At 50.0% G+C, this 15,401-nt stretch overlaps 1 long non-coding RNA gene across 1 annotated transcript; it reads left to right on the top strand.

Annotated features, from left to right (window-relative positions):
* Positions 1–773: 773 nt before the first annotated feature.
* LOC114849081 (uncharacterized) lies at positions 774–4,427 on the top strand. The gene is made up of 3 exons (XR_003784541.3): positions 774–855; positions 1,027–1,248; positions 4,303–4,427. It is a non-coding gene; the product is annotated as an uncharacterized LOC114849081 (long non-coding RNA).
* The last annotated feature ends 10,974 nt before the right edge of the window (positions 4,428–15,401 follow it).

The following is a 15,401-nucleotide window of genomic DNA, read 5'->3' as shown; positions in this document are numbered from 1 at the left end:
TCCGTCTCCAGAGTTCACCGCGTCCCCCGAGCCCGGAGCTGATAAGGAACGCGGACTATGATTAGACGCCAGCGACGCCGGGCTTATCGCTGCGCTCCCACGACGCTCGTGCACAATAAAAGGCCCGGCTGCACGAGCGCCAACACACACTAGGTTACCTCCGTTATGACGTAGGAGCAGCTCGGAGGACGAGGTGAGAGCACGCGGACCCTGCAGCTTCCTCAGACTCCGGATCACGATGCTCCCTCTTTCATCCCACCGCTAATTAACGCAAACCGGATGCACCTGAGGCGCTCCTCTCCCTCATTTTATCCTTTCCTCTGCGGGTTTTATTTACCTTCTTCTTTCGCGTCTTTATTCGCATTCTTCTGCTCTGTAACGTTGTGAGGGCGCGCTCCCCTTAATAACGCGCACTCCGAGAGTCTTTGCCAGCGGAGCGTGGATTTCTCGTTCGTTTGGGGACAAATAGAGGGCGTTTGACAGCGTTAGTGCGTGTGTGTGCGTTGGTTGCGTGAAAGAAACGCACAAAGAGGTCGACAAATCCATACACAGTCACTGAGCAAAACACATTTACCTGAACAGACTAACAAAGACAAACAGACACACGGGGGCAACTAAAGACAAATACATCTAAAAAAAAGGTCAGTCAGTAAGTTACAAGTAATTATCAAACGAAGCCAAAAACAACAATATGTAAAGAACTTATTTAATTCACCAAATGACAAAATAAACTGAACCAGAACCTAAACTCCCCCTCGAAAGTTTGGACAGTGGTTCACTCTAATGAGCCACTTCCTGTAAAATGGCGTCATGTTCAGTCAGCCACGATCCTCCAGCCCCAGCGGCCTCAACACGGTAATGCAAAATCAATTAATATAAATAGAGCTTCAACAGATGATTAAAGATACGTGTGAATATGTTCTGCAAGCTAAGCAAAATACAAATGCATTTTAAGTGAAACCAAGCCTCTTTTCTTAATCACCACATTGTGTATGTAAAGCGGTAAAATGACTGTAGATGGAGCAGGTGTGAGCCACACTGAGCCGTCTGGCAGCACCCGCCGCCGTCACTCGGCTCGTGACGCTGGTTCCTCCCATTGTTGGACGGTTTCAGCTCCGCCTGCTGGACCCACACGCTTGGTGAACTGGAGGTGGGAGCGCGGACCGGCGCCAGACGTCCTTGAGTCCGACCCTGTTAGAAAACCTTGCCGTCGGGCGTCCTGTGGCCCAGCGCTCATTACTGCTGCAAGTACACACACACACACACACACACACACACACACACACACACACACACACTGCCTCGCGTCCCTTCGCTTGCCTCCAGTCACAGGTAGATGTTTAGTGCAGGTTTCAAGGCGGGTGAGTCCATGTCTGCAGTTCATAATTTATAAGAAGCCTCATTAGGAAAGAGACTCATGGGTTCATGTGAATCTACAGCCGTGATGGGAAGTTAGTGTGTTGGTGAATGTAAGTCAGCAGAGCTATAACAAGGCTGCTTGTGTGTGTGTGTGCCCCATAACGAGCCGACAGGTGTATACGAGCCAGCAGCCTGGACACTGACTGATACAGTGCACACACACACACACACACACACACACACACACTGGTGTAATGTATTGTACAATAAGTGTTGTCTAACCTCAGCAGTGCGCTCCGCTTTGGCAGAGAGGCAGAAACGAGGAGGAGGAGGAGGCAGGGGATGAGCGAGGGTGATTAAACAGTCTAGTTAGTCCAGAGTGGTTGAGAACATTAAGAGCTGGGCCATTCATCAGTATAACACACACACACACACACTCATGCAGCGTATACATGCACCCACTCATATTGATTGCACAAGTTAAAAATGTCTCTGCTTGGTGAGGCAGTGAATTCTCATCGGAGATCACACACACACACACACACACACACACACACACACACACACACACTCACTCTCCCCCCAAAATTCACATTTGTGCGTCCACACATGACCCCCACACACACACACGTTCTCTCGCTTTCTCTCAACAAACAGATTAATTTTCCATCGCTTATCCGTCCTGTCATGAGTGTGAGCACCGGCTCATTAAAACTCTTCAAACTCCCTCCCACGCCTCCCCTCCCGCCGCTCCCCCCCATCGCTCTCCCCTCACTCTCTCATAAATGGACACGGCTCCTCATCGCTTTGGAGGTGGGCATATAGACTAAAATACACACACACACACACACACAAACGGGAGCCGGCGACGCTCAGGACCTGCAGCAGGTGAGCTGTCAAATAAGAGATGTGTGAAACGTGCGTGTCAGAGAATAAGGGAGGGTTTCCACAAATAGAATGAAGGGAGAGAAAAGGCTGGAACGGTGAAGCGGAAGGAATCGGAACAGAGGGGAGAATTAGTAATTAAAGAGGAGAAAACAAAGGACAAAGGAGGGACAGCGTCTAGGAAGAGGAGAGAAGCCAAGATAAGGATTAAAGGAGGAAACGATGGCGAGATGATGAATTCTAGGGTAATAAGGTTAATGAAGAAGACTAAGAAGTGATGTATAGGGGGCGAAATAAGGCGTTTAGATGGTGATTAGTAATGAAGGAGAGGATCAGGAGGAGGAAACCGTGTGAGGGAGGGAACGAGCAGCCACTAAGTCCCTTGTTATCACTGTTTAGTTTTCATCTTCGGCCCAACAGTCTTTTTCATTATCAGGATAATGCTGGTTATTGCTGCTTCATCGCCAGGAATATTATGATGGATGTGTTCCAATCAGGCCCGGCGTTAATGCGATCAGCGCGGACATTAGCGCGATCCGTCAGCGCACCGCCGATAATAACTCACGATTGTTGTGATTCAGACCCGGCGCCGCGGCAGCCGGAGCTGCGTTTAAGGACCATTAGTTACAGGGCGATGGAGTGAGGAGGGGACGGAGGGAAGGAGCTCGCAAGGTGAAAAATGGCGGCGGCGCGAAGTGAAGGAGGAGGCTGGAGTGAGAATTAGTCGGCCTTTGTTTTCCCTCAGGCTCCCGTTCCCCCTCGTCCTGAAGTGGGTTCCAAACGCCGCGGCTGAAATTTAGCCTTTTTCAACCTCCTATTAGGAGCCACTTGAATGGTTCTATTGGCTTTTATGTGTGACGGCACACTAATGATTACATGATTAAAGCCAAGGTCTCCTCAGATGCGTTTACATCAGGGAACTGAAGCTTTCTGACCTCACAATCGTTCTCCACAACAACTAGGTGGACTGAGGTCCGATGAACGTGGAGCCTGTTGGCTGTGGTTCTGAACCACCTGCAGTGGTCGGTGCTGTGTTTGAACTACTCGTCCACTGAGGGGGTTCTGTCTAATTTATCACCTTCTGCACATCTGACCAAATGATCCAAAATGCCCGATCAGCTGTTTCCTCATGTCTTTGATGCCAACGGGAGAAAAGGACGATCAGCTGTTATTTGGACTCGACCTTCAGAATGGGAGTTTAGCGACGCTGCTGAAGAGATCAGATCAGCGTGTCCGTGGTCAGAGACACGGAGCTCTGTAACACGTGCAGGGACGAACAAGGGGCCAGACGCTATCTCGCACAGCCTCCATCAATATTACATCGGCCCGCATCACCGGAGGACTGGATCGGTGCTGCTCACGCTCGCCGGCGACCGTTCCGGTGCGAGTGGAGCGTCTCATGAATATTACACAGCTCTCGGCGCTAAAAGCTTTCCGCCCGGCGACGCGGCCGTCGAGCGGCGGCGCAGCCGTCGGAGCGGGCGTGGAGGACGCGGTGGATGGAGGCACCACTCACCTCGTACCCGTCCAATCAGCTCCGCACTAATGAGGTCCTGAGCTCGGTTCTGAGACTGCTCCTGCACGGCCTCCCTGTCTCTCTCTCTCCTCACCCCTCTCTCTCTCTCTCCTCACCCCTCTCTCTCTCTCTCCTCACCCCTCTCTCTCTATCTCTCTCTATCTCTCTCCTCACCCCTCTCTCTCTCTCTATCTCTCTCCTCACCCCCCCCCTTCACCTCTCCTTGGCATGTCTCCTCGGAGGCCTCTGAAGGCAGCTGGTCTCGGCTCTATTAAAACCAGACCTCATCTCATCTGCCGTCTACTCCACTGTAAATACACGCTGCGTGTGTGTTCACACCGCGCTCCGCTCTCCTTGAGTGCTTTGACCCGCCGTCCTCTGCGCGCTGGCACCGAGGCGTAGATTAGGATTTTTTTCAAGGCCGACTATCCTTGAACCGCTATAAAGCAGCTTTTTAGTGTTTCCTGTCCGTACTGAATATCGACCTGCCCGCTGGATGAAAACGTGGACACCTGACTCCTCTCTCTCTCTCTCTTTCTCAGGGATCTTGGGTGACTCTTTAAAGATGCTTAAAAATTAAATGTACCCTGTATTAGAACAAAACACTGTGATTCTTTCAGTGCATTAAAAGTTTTAACAGATAAAAATGCACCTCTCAAAATATTACCCACATTTATTAATGCGTTATTTATCTTTTTATAGCTTCTTAAAGTCCATTAGCTTCTCTGCTGTTAAAATCATTTTATTACACACTATTCTTTGTCTCTTTTCACAATAATACTGGCACCAGCCATAATGTTTTATGCTACACCTCATAAATGTGTTCAGCACGAGGCATAATGCAATTATAAAATCCAGTAAAACATAACGGTACCTTGGTCAAATGATGGGGTGGAGTCTCTACATGGATGCTGTTTATACTGACCTAAACCAGACAAAATGCTTATAACTGCATATATTGTAATAATATAACAATAATATAATAATAATATATCATAATATATGTGATATTGTAGGATTTGAGATTGAGCTAGAAGAACCAGCTACTGTACAGTAAAAGGTAAAGGTGAGTCGGGGGAAACCCAACAGATGAACACAAACGCAACACCAAACCCCCCAGAAAGGTCACAAGCAGAGAGAGAATCTATGAATGAATTTCCCACAGATCTTCCACAGACAGTCTTACCGTGTCTTTAATCTCTGTGTATTTTCACATTTAGTGCTAATTACCGACGAGCATAAAAACAATTGGGGGCTGAAACGAAAAGCCCCCACCCAACAAGGGTCACCATCACCGTCCAGTGAAGGTGAGACAGCAGCGCCCGCAGGTTAGTGATAACGGTCAGAATTAGTAGTCATCAAGCACCAGCGAGAGTCACGGGCAGATTTTACCAACATCTGTTAAGTACCACACGCTAATGGGAGGCTCAGAGTGGATGGACGGAGCCGTTTCACTAACAGGTGTGCCCGGAGGGGGGCGAGAAGCATTAGCTCGACAGAACGAAAGGGAAAAAAAACGGCCCCGTGTTTCAAAATGAACAAAAGTGGAACCTTATAAGTCGCTGCACGCGGCGTGATTAACATTTAATAGCGACGTTGTGGTGGGAGAACAGCAGCACGGCGTCCTTGAACGCAGCGGAACAGTCTGAACGCGTCTGCGTATCGGATTTGGAATACAGTCCTTTTGTGCCGGTGCGCATTGAAATGAACAGCACGTTTTTGTCCACGGCAGGATAATCGATATAAATTTTCATTTAAATGGCGGTATCAGGCATTAGTTGCGTTTTAATCTTCACCTATCAGCCGAACAAATTACAACATCGTTTTGAATTGAAGGGGAAAGTGCTCCGGAGAGGTTGAGACTAATCTCACTTTACTGGGGGACATAAATCCCTGAGGTCTCCGGCCGTTCTGGACTCATTCCCTGCAGCTGCTGTAAAGGTTTAAGATCCTCATATAAACGAGCAGGACGGCGCGTTAAGTTCCCGATCAGGATGAGGATCCACGGGACCCTCGAGCGCTGTAACAATGTGTCGTGTTGCATAAATTCCCTGATGTAATTGACAGTGATTACTGCTTAATTAGTCTGCGGAGACAAAGGAGGCGTGATGAGAGCGAGCCGGTGCTGTCGGTCCCGATGCTCCGAGGTGCAGCCCACTCGTGTCAGCGAGCGGGGCCCGTTGTTCTGGTTCTGATGAGTGCGAGCGATGGGCCCACCGGTGCTGCTTTCAGCTCGCTGACCTCCAGCTTCGTGGGCGTGGGAGAGTCGCTGGACAACGATGGCAAACGCCTGTTAACGGGTTAGTTGACTGACGCACAAATTCCAATACAGATGCACATGTACAACTTGATTGCATCAGATTCAATATCGAAGCCTGTAGACACAGTCCAGCCTCCTACAGGCTCCAAGTCTTTGTTAATCAGAGCACAACTCTGCATTTTGCAGCATTCAGTATATTTATCTGCGTCTGTGCATCATTCAAATCTGCACGATTTGTGTCGATGGTGTAAAAAAGCCAGCGACAGCTGACAGGAATAGAATCGAAGGGTGATATGATTCACAACAAGGTCCTGCTGGATCTGCTTACAAGTGCAGGGAGGATTATGACGCGTTTGGCTGCTCACGCGTTGCGTCTAAACCTTCCAGATAACCGCTTCACCACATCATGTATTTAAATACACGCGAAATGAATGACAGTTGTTGCTCAGTTGGGAAGTACAGTCATCAGGAGATGAGGATGGAAAACTGAGGTAGATGAAAACAGCTGTGATTTGCATCTTCACTGCCTTATTAAAATGAATCTACACACACACACACACACACACTGTTCCCTTACCATTCTCCTACTGTACATCTCCCCCGTCTCCCTGGTGGCGGCACCGGCGGCGTGTGTGTGTGGAGCAGTGTCCTGCGGCGCTGCTTGAGCCCGGCCGTGTTGACTGGTCTGTAACGTGCAACACACACCCCAGCGTTTGCTCTCGCTCTGTCGGACAGTTAGCCTCAGACATACAGGAAATCTATAAGGAGCGCGGGGTGAGAAACACACCGTAGGCCATTTGGTTTGCACCGTGAGCAGCCAGGAACCCCCCCAACCAACACACACACACACACACACACACACACACACACAAATGCACTCCGAGCATTGATGATTATTATTACCCCTCTCCTTGTGGAGGTTTGGGATGACCTTCTCTGTCCGTCCCCCGGTGTGCTGCTGCTGCTGCTGCCGGAGCTGCGGGCTTGAACTAGCCAGAGGGCACGCAGGGTCCGCTGAGGCCGCCATGATGGATGGACCGTGCTTATTTATATAGGAAAAAACTCTAGTGGTGGTGCTTTGTTTACTAAGAAACATAAAAAAAAGCAGTTTGTGAGACAATGGAGGGGGGAGAAAGTGTGACCTCGCTTCTGGGCAGAATAAGGTTAAAAGTGCGTGTGTGTGTGTGTGTGCCTGCATGCGTGTGGTGCATGTGCATGCATGTGTGTGCGTTTGTGTGTGTGCGCATGCAGGAGCATGGCCGGCAGGGTTTTAATGGCCAGAGGATAGTCTAACCTTGGCAGAGAATGGGTTGGACACCAGCCAGCCTCATCTTCACTTTAATCCTCAAGCCTCATATATTCCTCACCAGACCCTGTAGAGGCGATGGCATATTTCACTTTATGACCTGATCATATTCCTGATAAATCCTCACCATTACACCCCAAAAGAGCTCACTCGACAGCACCCCAACTCATGTGGGCCCGTCGGCGGGCGGCGCTTCCCCCCTGCGCCTGCGGGGGGCACTGTTGAGCTTTGCTTCGCTGGCCTCTTGTCTCTAGTCATCAACAGTCTGATAACGACAACGCCACGGAACCAGTGCAGCCTCCTCGTACCAGGTTCCTGCACCCCCCCCCCCCCCCCCCCCCCTCCTCCCCCCGAGGCTCTGATGGATGTGCTCGCCTGCGAAACTACTTATGAAACACTTAACAATAATAATGTTGTTATTTCTCATTCACTATTCCACAGCGCTTCCATTTAGTCTCTTCAGCGGAAGCGGAAGGTAAACGACAAAAGCGCGCACTTGTCACAAAATGTCATATAACTAATATAAATAGTGGCAACACGCAAAACAATGACTGCATATATATTCAAATGTCAGCCGTGGGTGCCGCCGGTGCAAAGTAAACAGCGCGTGGTGCTGCTGAATGATTAGCCGCGCAGAGGGGGAGCGGGAGGATGGATTCAAAGCAGAGGCACAAACACAGTGCAGCTGAAGGGCGAAACGCGGAATGCGATGCAGGGGTTTACGTTGATTCATCCCAATCTGCACACGGATCCTGCGTTTTGTCTCGTTCACAGTCTGGGACTTCTTAACGTGAAGGAGCAAACAGCTTCCGCTGGTGGACGCGGTCTCGATCTCAATCAGGCCCAACGAGCTGATTATTCAAAGCGATGCCGCGCTATTAGGAATGTGACAAATGTGCTATAATATGGATTCACTACAGCAGCGGGTGCATATGCAATATTAATATCCCCCATGTTACCGGGTTCTGCTGCAGAGAAGAAATCAAATCTGACAAATATCTTGCTTGTCACCGAGGCGAGATCTCGGCAGCGACTAATAAAAGAAGGAGCCGGAGCCGGAGCCGGAGAGGCAGGCTTTCTTTCCAAACAGGCAATTTTCCTCTTGCCTTAACCCTTACCCTGACCCCACCTCCAACCTCCACCCCGTCCAATACCACGGACAAAGAGCACATATTTCACGTGTTCAATCATTGTCGCTGACGTTATGGCCATTGGCGGTGCTGTCAGGCATGACTGGCTAACCCTGGGGTCCCGGGGAAAAGCAGCGGCGGCGGCTCCGCGTCCTCCCATCGCGACGGCTGCCGGGGAAATGGAAGCGCAGCCGCCCCGCGATCATTCCAGGAGCCATCCCTCCTAACGGCTCTGGGCTTTATGGCTCTGCTGCTGCCGATGATTCACACGCGGTCGTATTGTGCAAGCACAGCTACACGGATAGACAGATGCATGGGTGCACACGCACACGCACACCCACACACACGCACACACACACACACACACACACACACACACACACACACACACACACACACACACACACGCACACACACACACACACACAGAGCTGCACGCGTCTCTGCAAAATAAAAAGTCTGGGGTTAACACAAAGTCAAAACTCCTGCGACCCCAACACACTTCTAAAAACTCAACACGCAATCAAATATGTGTAAATAACACAAGGCGCCCATCGGCTTCCTGTCTGAACACGGGAGAAGTCATTAGCGCTCGCAGCCGACGTCGCCTCCAGCGACTCGTGAAACATGATTCGTAAACGCGTGAGCGTTTAATCACTACAGGTCAAAGGTCAGGGTTGGACATGACGCCTGCCATGAGTCTAATCAGAGGATTCACTAATGGAAAAGCCAATTCCTATTGACATGAGTCTGTTTGTGCGCGTTACTCACCTGTTGAGGGTTCTGGCCCAGTATCGCTGTGTAACTACACACGTCAGGCCCAGTAACACATGCAGGAGTACACACACCTGCCGTGACACAACCCTCTGTGCGCAGTCGCACTTAATGACTACACACAGGCCTCGGCGCTGTGTAACTCCCCTGTTCCTTCTTCTGCACAGATAACAATGTGGCACCGCCGGTCCGACACCGTGTTTCGGTTGCCTAGGTAACCTCACGACGACTTTAAGACCCCATTAAAAACCGTCGGAATGGAATAAAAAACCAGATCTAACAAAATCCCTCTTAACCTTTACCAATCCTCCCCGTCCCCCCCCCCACTCCCCCGTCTCATCCCCCGTCTCCCCAGATTGCTATTCAAATCCACCTGTACCTCTTCACCTTCATCAGCTCGCCCGGGATTCTCTCTCTTTCCTCTGTTCCGACCGACGATTATAACTTCTCCCCTCGTTTTTTCTCTCCCCCCTCGCTAATCCCTCGGCTACCCCCCACCCCCCCCACCCCTCGCCCTCTTACTCCCTCTGCTCACTCACTCTAGCATGGAGTCCCCCTCTACCTCGCGGCTATTTCTCCTCTCTTTTCATCCCTCTGTTTGCCTTCATCTCTGTCCCTCCACACACTGGTGGATGGAGTGGACGGACCCCAGCATCTCTCAACCCCAGCCATGGCATTTCATCCCTCTCATCCTCCTCTCCTCCCCTCCTCTGTGACGCCATCGCTTTCTTTCAGTGCAGGGGCCTTTTTTTCCCCCCCTTTTGAATGCAGATGTGAGCCTCCGTATAAATAGCCCACTGTATATTTTCACTACCCCGATTGAAATCCACCCATGACCAGTGCACCACTTATCCCTTGCATCTCTTATCTCATCCTCGCGGCTGTAAATGAACAGTATCCCTCACTTCTGTGTCTCGCCGCGGATGTGAATGAATGATGCATCGGAATCTGCGGCATCAAAGCCGCGCTGTTTTATTCATACATCTACATTATCCGGCTGCCCTTGGCGTGCGCTCGCGGAGAGCCCGGCGTCGTGTCTGGGAGCGGGGCCCGGCACTGTCCTGCACCAGCTGCTGTCACGCTGATGTATGGCTGCGAATTACAGCGATAAAAGCCTGACACCGCCACTGCTACCAGAGCCACTCCAACGCACTCAATGCAAAGTGGGAGGGATGGAGGAAGCGGAAGGCGGCGCCCACGACGCCGCCTCCTGTTTGTTCTGTGGAGCGGCCGCCGCGTCCCCCCGGGGGGCCCCCACGAGGTAAATTGGATATTTCCCCAACTGTCAGACTGTAGGTACAGTGCGTGTGCGCGTCTGGTGGCTGCTTGAGTGAACTTCCTCCATCACATCGCGCCGCCGCTCCATGTTACCGCTGACAATGTCATCGAGCGGCGCTTTGTCAGACGCTGCGGCTCTGAGCGATGTGCCGCTCAGCAGCGAAGGCTGAGATGACTTTGATGGGAGGAGGGGGGGAGGCGTGGAGTTGTGACGGGGGGGAGGGGGGGGTGACAGCAGGGAGAGGGAGGACGCTGGATGCGAGAGGAACCGCGGAGGGGGAGAAAAAGGGAGCTTATCAACGCGTCTCAAGTTTGAAACGAGGTCTTCAATGTTAACATTTTATTCATAGATATGACCTTGATGATGTTTTTTTCATGCTGCTCACAAATAATCATTGATGAATTATTAAGCGGAAGTCGATTGTTATCACTGGACGAGAGCTCGAGTTCCCGTGACGTGCACCCAGGTTTGAGCCGGGCTCGTTCACTGGAGATGAGGTGAGGATGTGCCGTTGGGCCCGACGTCCTTCCTCTCGTCACCCGCCAAAATAAAGACACTGATAAAAGGACACGCTGGCGTTTTATAGATTAGTTTAACACTTTTGAAAACACAATTATTTCCATTTCTCCCCAGACGCCCGTGAAGCAGCTGAAACCAGCCGCATGCTTGTCTATACATTATGCGCTGATAATAAGCCAGGAAGCAATAAGATTAGCTTTGGGATCTGCTAATCTGGCTCTCCCTAAAGCTCATGCATACATTTCAGCTCCCATAATAAAGAAACAAGATATACTGTGTTAATTAGTGAGCTTTAGAGGCGCTAGGAGGATGGGGCTTCCATTTGTTTGAGTCGTTTCCTCCTGTTTGTGCCACAATAAACCGTCAGCTCCAGCTCCATCCGTCTCCACTACCTGCCTGTGCAGACATTTCCATACTCCACTTGGAGAAACTAGAGCACACACACACATTATCAAAGCTGAGGGCAGTCTCAATGACGTTAAAGTCCAAACTTCAGCCCTACTGTATTCGTTTTCTCTATTACATCAACTAAATAGAGTCGGGCACTTTCCAATTCCAAGTGCAATTGCCTGCAATAGTCTTGGAAGGACGCGTGAGGGTTTAAAGGGTCCGCGTGTGTTCTGGAGCGTATGACTGAGGTGTGTGCGTGCGTGCGTGCGTGTTTGTGTGTGTGTGTCTGTGTGTCTGTGCGTGTGTCTGTGCGTGCACTCGCACGTGCGCGTGAAGACGATCCGTCCGCCCGTCCGTGCGCTGCTTCAGCCGTTCCATCGATTTTTCCCCGGCAGTCTGTTGGGATCTCATTTGAGTTTCCAAATTGTTTAATTTTGCTGAAATTACAGCCAGATCCCCGAGACAACGGGCCCGGGAGCAAACAAAGCTGGGGCCGAGCCGGCGTCCGTCCACATGAAATCAAGGCGAGAACAAAATGCTGAGAATAGTTGTGTCCACACAATTAGTGCGCTGGACACTTAATGGCCTCCTCCTCCTAACTGGATATGAGAGCTAATGGTGTAGCGGCTAATTAACTTACTGTATGCAGTTGTGTGTGTGTGTGTGTGTGTGTGTGTGTGTGTGTGTGTGTGTGTGTGTGTGTGTGTGTGTGTGTGTGTGTGTGTGTGTGTGTGTGTGTGGCCGACTCATTGCTTGTTAATGGTGCTTTTCTTACGGGGTGAAGGTGCGACGGGTCCGTGTGGCAAACAGGTACAGAATACCAATCAGCGGAGCAGCTTCCCGAGGAACGCGGTTCTCATTCTACCTCACTGCGAGCTCACAAATCAACCCGTATCTCCATGCAATTTCACTCTAATGAGCTCAATTGGAATGAAAGTTCAGAAACAACATTGCCAAAGCAATTACGTAGCAATGGTTAGTGTATCGTTTAGATAATAATGAGACAGGTGTGTGTGTGTGTGTGTGTGTGTGTGTGTGCGTGTGTGCGTGTGTGCGTGCTTAAATTTTTATCATATTTGCAGATACAATTTCAACAATTATTTTTCAACCATTACAGTACATTTGAAACTTGATTTTACATATGCTTCACTTGACAAAAACATCCTTCTCTTGTTTCTTTGTAGTTTCTGACGCTCACTCTGCCTCCTTGTGGGTCTAGACCCAACATTTACAGACGGATCGGAATGAATTAAAGTTAAATTAATTACAGCGTAATAAAAGTAACTGCAACTTAATCCAACAAAGCAATTAGAGCAAAGAAAGCCTCATCTGAGACGTTAATCCACATTAACCACGGAAAACACTTCATGGGATCATTTTTTTTTGTTTACATGATATCTACTTAACCCTTAATAGACAGAAAGAAGGTGATCATGGGAAGTAGGAGCATTGTTATGGGGTTTCGTATGACACACACACGCACACGCACACACACACACACACACACACACACACACACACACACACACACACACACACACACACACACACCCCACCGCCCCTTGAAGCCTCAAACCGCAGCCTCGCGGGACGCTGCGCTGCTCTCGGAGCATATTATAGTTTTGCTGGTCATGTGTGAGACGGCTCATGTGGAGAAGACGCGCTGCCGTCTGGGAGCGACGCGAACCCCCAACATGGAGACTTTATTAAAGACTCGACAGGTGACGGGGGGGGCGGGGTTGGAGATGGGCTTCATCGACTGAGACACACAATTCTCCCGCTCGCCGTCTCTCCGCTGCTCAATCCCCTCACACTCATTGATTGCTTTCATGGCGTAATAACCTCTCAGTCCCAGCACTGCCATCCTCTGACTGCCATTGTCTCTCTCTTTACTTTCCTATTCTCGGCTGGATTTCTCTTTCTCCCCTCTATCACTCCCATCTCCCACCAGCCACCTCCTGTATGTCTATTCTCCCCGTTTCTTATTATTCCTCCGATGCGCCTTGCTCTTCCACTATCTTCGCCTCCATTTCCATCTCCGCTTCCTCGTCCTCGCCGCTCGCATCCCCTCAGCTCTACCGTTACACGCCCCCGCTCGCTTTTCTCACTTTCCCCTGGCCTTTTCTGCGATTCTCCCCTGGTTCCATCTCTCTCTCTGTTCTCGGCGTCGCTGTAAAGGTCAGGGTAGCTCCATGAATAAGCTGTAGATTTATGATGCTGCCATCTTCCAAGAATCACTATGACCAGGGCCAAACAAAAACACCACCACAATAGACCACAATGGATCGCCGGAGCCCCATTCAGCAAACACAGGGGTTATTAATGTGGCCATGGGCCGGTGCACCCGAACTTAAGGGAGTGTTTAAAGCCACGGGTGGACACACACACCAAAACAGATGCACACATGAGCAAACACGTCCCATATACATAACCTGCAGCAGCTCTCAGGAGGTGTAGCTGCACCAGTTATGGCACCAACTCCTGCGCCATTAGCTCCGAGAGTTGGAATAGATACAGCGACTAATTAGCTAAACGTCCAAAAGCAGGGCAGAAAAACAAAACGTCAGACCCAGAGACCAGCAAGCACACAAAGTCAAGGAACAGCCACTTAAAAGGCCTTGGAACGAGTTTAGGGTTTTTGTTTTTTTTTTGCTTTTTTAGTTTTTGTGCATGTAATAAGAATAAGTGCATTCAACACATGCAATTCAAGGTCTCTATTTTTAAAGGACCAACTCCGTAAACAGCAGCAGCAACACTTTACTGAATGCATATATTAAAGCCGAACTAAGATCTTTGTCATCTCGTGTTGTTTAGTCAGTCTCTGCAAATATGAGCATATTTCATCTGGAGCCAGCCACCGTGACAGGCTGATTTCCTGGGGACATGGTCAAATGCTCTGCTCACTGTATCCACCAGGGAATCAAGCTTCTCCGTGTGCATAAAGGCTTTTTCCTATATAACAGATTAAAGCCTCGCTGCTGTTCTTTTTTTTTTCTTCCGAGCTATTCTGAAAAACACACACACACACACATGATTTCCTTTGACATTTCCGTCTGCGGCAGCTTTCCACCTGAACGGGCTCATACCTTCGGAGTTGTGTGTTATTAGGGTGCGTTTCTCAAGGAACGGCCGGAGAGCGCGGCGCGTCACCTGTTCATGCGCGGCACATAAAGAAGAACGCATCGAGGTTCCGGCGGATCCCTCTTGGCTGCGTGTCGTTAGGGGACGCTCACACACCCAGACGGATAAAATCATCCGTCTGCACCTTCCGCCGGCCTCATTACTCCCCCTCTTCCTCGCAATTTCCTCCCCCCGCTCGTGCACTCGGCGCCACCCCGCCCTTCATTCTGCGGATATTTTCACTCCAGCAAGTGTTGGGTCACAAATGGGTCAACCTCCAGTCAACAGTCTGGATTAAAATTTGACGAGAGCCCTGATGCATATTTTATTGTTGGATGCCACCCATCCATCACGCTATATCCGTCTGACTGCCTGCCTCTCCCGCTTTCTCCTCCAGGGATCATCTTTTCTCCATATTTGTATTTCCCCCGGGACCTGGACTCACGGCACTTAATTGTACTCGTACGGCGGCGGTGAGTGACACGTGCACAGTCGTTAAAGCGCCCTCACTGTCACAGGTGCCTGTGGAGCGACAGCACTTACAGCAAATAGATTTAATGGCGAGCCTCATCTTTAGGTAGCCGGCGTTAAAACCGCGACGTTAGCGGAAAACAAAATAGAAAGCTAATAGATTTAAAAATAAAGGAATTCGTCAGCATGAGCTAAATAAACAGTGAGAAACATTGACGTCATATTAAGAATGAAGCCTTAAAGACATTATACTGGAGCTCTGGACATTGTTACTTGTGGTGAAATGAGAATATTAATCGATGCATCTTGAAGCAGTATTCACAGTAGAAAGGTGACATTTGCACATTGAACAATGGCGGAAATTTATTCGTGATGTGGTCTGAAGCAAATCC

The sequence above is a fragment of the Betta splendens genome, chromosome 22 (genome assembly GCF_900634795.4).
Source record: "Betta splendens chromosome 22, fBetSpl5.4, whole genome shotgun sequence".
NCBI classification, from domain to species: Eukaryota; Metazoa; Chordata; class Actinopteri; order Anabantiformes; family Osphronemidae; genus Betta; species Betta splendens.
Note: the sequence above shows the minus strand (reverse complement) of the source record. Positions and strands in the feature narration are given on the sequence as shown.